At 53.4% G+C, this 5,191-nt stretch overlaps 1 protein-coding gene across 1 annotated transcript in view; it reads left to right on the top strand.

The window, feature by feature from the left end:
• The window catches only part of LOC130865188 (uncharacterized), a 90,356-nt gene that overhangs the window by 17 nt on the left and 85,148 nt on the right, over positions 1-5,191 (top strand). The window contains exons 2-3 of the mRNA XM_057756084.1: positions 991-1,085; positions 2,116-2,172. The gene's annotated coding sequence lies outside the window, so the exon portion shown is untranslated. The remainder of the gene's footprint in view (positions 1-990; positions 1,086-2,115; positions 2,173-5,191) is intronic.

Here is a 5,191-nt window from a genome sequence, read left to right as displayed (position 1 = left end):
GTGAGCCCCACTTGGAACCTGGGCTGCTGGTTCAGGGAAACATGGGAGGGTGGAGGAGAACAGGGAGGGTGGGGGACAATGGGCTAACCAGCTCTAGCAAGACTTAGCTAAATTCAGGGCTGCTGGGAGCCAAGGAGAGGCACCCCCATAGTTCTCCCCAGGAGGAACCCATACGGTTAGAGGCACAGCTTGTGCAGGAGTGGGACCTCATGCTTTCCACAGCTAGTGAAGAGTTGTGCCAACCGTTCTTTACCACCATTGGTGCTGGTTCTCCAGTCTTTCTTCTCCAAGGTGGAAGCCCCCTCGGTGAGTGAGTTATGTGAGGCCTTGAATATGTGGACAGTAGATGGGGAAGAAGCCTGGGCCATGCGCCTGTCCCAGCCTCCTCCTCCCCAGAAATCCCCACTGTACACACCATACAGATGGTGCCTGTATGGAGGCAAGTCATGGTTCCTGATGCCACACACTTTAGTTGACCAAGGAGGCCCAGTGGAGTGTGGTGGGCTCAGTGGAAGCTGCTATTCTGGCTGGCAAACAGCTCAGAATACAGAGCCCGCTGACCTGTGTTAACAAGATGGCATTCCGCCACAGTTGTAAGTTCACAGTTGTGTGGCACTGTCCACTCTGGGTATGATTGAGTGGGAGCAAGGGACACTGGTGGCACGTGCCTTTGCAGACCTAGCCTCCACGGCGTGCAGGGCTGCCTTGTACTTCTTGAGTTTCCGGAGAACCGTCTCCAGATCTTTGTCTGGTACGCCCTGGTGCTGGGGCTTCAGAGGCAAGGGAAAACTCTTTTGCAGTCCTCAACAGCCCCAAAGTGTAAGGCAAGGGGGGCCTTCCAAGCAGCACACAGTTGTCAGTCACGTGTAGAGGTGGTTGAGTGAGGGTTTTGGTATGATGTGTAGAGCTGATTGAAGGAGGGTCTTCATATGCCAAACAACTTTGGCTGGTGTGGGCTCTTGAACGGGCACTCTTTTGTCCCTTCTCCAGGAAACCTGGGAAGGTCTCCTGGTCTCCAGCAAGTTCAACAAATATGAATCCTTCACAGTGGTTTTCCAGCCTTCTATGAGGTAGAACCACCTTCGGTGAGTGAGCCATGCGGGGCATCGCGAGTATGGATACTAGATGGTGAGGAAGCCTGGGCCGCACACCTGCCCCTGCCTCCTCCCAGCCCCCTTTCCTCCGCAGAATCCACAGCCTTCCCTGAATACCGGGTGTGCAGTCTCAGGAACAATGCCACCGTAGTCTCTCACCCTTTCCCATGTGGTTCCCTCATGGGGTTGCAGAGACCCGTGAGGCAGATTCTGAGAGGCAGGGCCTTGAGGCTGATAGCCTGGCCTAAAGCCCTGTGTCGGGAATGGGCCTACTGTGTGACCTCATACAAAGAGTTTGGCTTCCCCATGCCTTGGTTTCACACCTGTAAAACAAGGACTGTTATTAATATCCCATCCGTCTGGAGTGGATGTCACAAGCTAGCATGTGGAAGATTTCGGGTCCTATGGCTTGAGGAGCCCTGGGTACCCCCTCCCACCTTTGTGATTACAGAGGTTGCTGTTTTCCAGACCATTCCCTCTAGCTTTTCCTTCTGTGTGCTCCTCTACCTCCATCCCTGGAGAGAGGCATTTGCGTCTTCCTCCCCAAGGGAGGAGGATTGTATAGCCCTGAGAGACGGACATGCCTGCCTAATGGGGTCTCTGTAGCCCCTGAGCCTTCAGGGCTGTGTGGAGGAACAGCTGCCAGCTCCTACCTGTTGGCCTCACTGTGCCACCTCCAAGACTTACTTGCTTTTTGAAGTCATGGTTCATACTGGAAAGGACTCCCTGCCCATGCCTCACTGCCCCAATGGAGTCACCTCCCAGTCACCTGCTCCTGTTCTGCGTTAAGTTTTGGAGGCTCTATAACAATACAGAGAAACCAGAGACTCACCCTGTTCCTGCCAGCCCTAACCTCCAAACCCTAACTCCAGACAGCACTCCTATAAATGTACTGCTCCTTGAGGAAGGGCTAGAGGACAGAGCTGGATGGGCCAAGGCCCTGTCCACATAGGTGGACAGCATCATATCCTCGGGGTAGGGGTGGGGTGACAGAGTCCTTTCTTACCTCATTCTCCTCCAGGAGAGGTCCTCGCCCCAGGATCCCAGCATGCTCACCCTCAGGATCTGGAACAACATGGTGAGTGTGGAGATGTGTGGCTCATGCCAGCCTGTGGGCTGGTTCACAGAGGGACAGCCTTGACTTACCAATGGTGACCTGGTACAGAGCTCCATCCTGCTTTCCCCAGAGGCAGGGCCGGGCCCCTAGAGTTGGGTGGTTGACTGGCTTCAAGTTGCATTCAGGGCACAGGCTCCCTGAGGTTCCTACTCGCTTTCCTCTCTGAAGTGGCACCATGCAGGTTTAAAAGTTGTAGGTGGTACCTGGAGCCATCACGGTCGTCAGAGAGATGGCCTGGGCTGGAATTAGATCCTGCCTTTCATGCCTGCATCAATTCAGGTGTCAACCCCACATACAGGAAACACATCACACCTGACCCCACACGTTCAGTGTATCTCACCCTCCATGTCTTAGATTGTGTTGCTCTCCCTAGGATAACAATGATGGGCTTTCCCGGGTCCCCAAAGGTTTCCCAGGGACTTTGGGAGGTACCCCAAAACTTGGTGCCCTTTCAGGGTGCTTCTTTTGCCATTGTTTGCCCATCCTTGCTGCCGTATCCTTAGAATCCCAGCAATATGAATTGGGTTTTGTTCTTCCTTGGATTAGAAGCATCTCATTCTTTTCCTCCAGCTGGTGAGCTGCATGGAGTATACTGAATTTCAGTTATTCCAAGGTGACCCGTGGAGATTGGATCAGGGAGGTTAGGGGACGGTGGTAGTGACCCCATGTGTGAAACACTTTGACCTTTGGCAGTGAAACCCAAGGCTTTTTCCAAAGGCACTTGCTGGTGGGGCAGGCACTTGGTGGGATAACCCCTAACCGGTGGTTCTCAACCTTCCTAACGCTGTGGCCCTTTAATACAGCTCCTAATGTTGTGGTGACCCACAACTATAAGATTATTTTTGTTGCTACCTCATAAATGTAATTTTGCTGCTGTTATGAATTGTAATGTAAATGTGGGTTTTTTGTTTTGTTTTTTTTTTTTTTGGAGCTAGAGGTTTGCTAAAGGGATTGTGATCCACATGTTGAGACCTTTTATTCCATGAAGGGCAGAAAGCAGACCCCGGGCTTCATGACCTCCTGTGACCTGTCAAGGAGACAGGGTTGACTGTACCAGCTCAGCCTCAGGCCTCTGCCACATCATGCTTCCTCAGCCGACAAGTGTCTGACTTTGCTCTGCCCTGCCTGGTGCTAGAGGGTACAGGACGACCAAGTGTGGCCCCTGTCTTCATGGAGCTCAAGTTATAGCTGGGAGGGTACCAGTCATTAGAACAGGGCACAAGTGTCCTGGCCGGCAGGGCTGGGCTGGCAGATCCTCAAAGATAGTATGGACCGTGAGGTCAGGAGGGGCCCTGAAGATGGAATTTGAGGTGAGTTTGAAGTGATGTACAGGAGGAGGGCAGGGCAGGCACCCTTGGCACCAGGGCCTCTCAGCAAAGGGTGTGGGGATAATGAGCCAAGTGCATCGCCGAGTGGCAGGAGGGAGGCTGGCCTATCTGAGAGGCAGTATGGGGATGATGGGACTCAGAGTGCAGACAGACAAGCCCTAGAACTCAGGATCAGCTGAAGAGAGCACAGCAGGGCGGGACCCTTTCCCTTTCTCCTCTCCTCAGCGTTGGCGGCAGTAGTGGCGACAACCACTTTTATCAGGCGGTCCAGTGGCATTCCCGGGCTGCCGACCCAATTTCCTCTGGCCTGCTCAAGGGTCACAAGGAGCGAGTGCCCAGAGGGAGATAAGAGTTTGGGGTACAGCAAGTGCCAGGAGGACATCCCGGAGGAAGTGACAGTTGTCCTAAGTGGCAGTCACTGGCCTCTCTCCAGTCCAACACCAGCAAACCCACTAAGTTTCCTATTAAGTCCTTCCAGGCGCCTACAGCCCAGAAAGGGAGAAAGGAGTGTTTCAGTCCCCCCGTTTCCCCACTGGCAAAATACCAGGCCACCACCACTCTGCTGGAACCCACCCACAGCTCCTGCAGGCTTGAATCTGCCCATGAAAGATCTGGAATGTGACAGATTGGGCGAGGCAGAGGGTGTCAGAAAGTGGGTTTGGCTCCAGTCCCACTTCTGGCTGCTGCTTGACAGAGTCACGCTATTCTCTACCCTGCCAAGAGAGTACAATGACCTTCAGCTAGGGGAGCCTGTGGGCTCCCTTCATGTCTTTCAGTTCTGCGGTCTCTTAGAGTATGGGGAGGCTGGAGCCCTTGGTTTGTGTGTTTATCTTACCCCAAACCATGGAGGCCATACCCAGGGTTACATGTTCTATGCCACATTCAAACACAGAGCCTCAGGGGGAGGGCTTTCCTCCTAGATGGGTAGCAGCGGGTGTGGGGGTGGTCAGAAGTGCTATAATCTCAGGGACCTTCACCTGCCGTTCTCCTGACTACCCATCTATGTTGAAAGGGATCTCTGCAGCCCACAGAGCCATGTGTGACGACACACAGGCCACATCAGCATCTGTCTTCTGTGCCCTCAGAGGGCAGGTGTGAGCTCTAAGCGCTGCACATATGCGGAGGTGGTGAGTGGTTTTGTCTGCGCACACCCGGACTAGAACTCTGCTAGGTTCCTGATCTCCCTGGTCCCAGCCCTGGCTGCATCTTGCGCCCCCTCTACAAAGCTGAATATTTGTGTTTGGGCAGAACTCATTCTCTCTAGGTCCTTTCTGCTGCTTCTTCAGCAGTTTCTGGAAATTCTTGTATCATAGTAGTGAAGGGACACACCCTTGGGGACATTCAATCCCAGGGCCTCCCAGTAATCACAACACTACGCTGAGTCTCGCGGCAAGATGCTAGCGCTACCAGGCAGGAGGGGAAATGTGGGAAGTAGTCATACTTCAGAAGAACTCATTCCAGATCCGATTTCTAAAGTTATTGCTCTTATTTATCGAGGGAGGGGTGCACTGAGCTATGGTGTGCGTGCAGAGGCCAGAGGACTGCCTGCCACACTCACATCAGGCTTGGTGGCCAGTTTGCTGAGCCATTTAACCAACCCCCAGAGATGATTTTCTTACGATTACCCTCCTCCGTCCCCATGTAAGCTAATT

Source organism: Chionomys nivalis, chromosome 23 (assembly GCF_950005125.1).
Source record: "Chionomys nivalis chromosome 23, mChiNiv1.1, whole genome shotgun sequence".
NCBI lineage: Eukaryota > Metazoa > Chordata > Mammalia > Rodentia > Cricetidae > Chionomys > Chionomys nivalis.
Note: the sequence above shows the minus strand (reverse complement) of the source record. Positions and strands in the feature narration are given on the sequence as shown.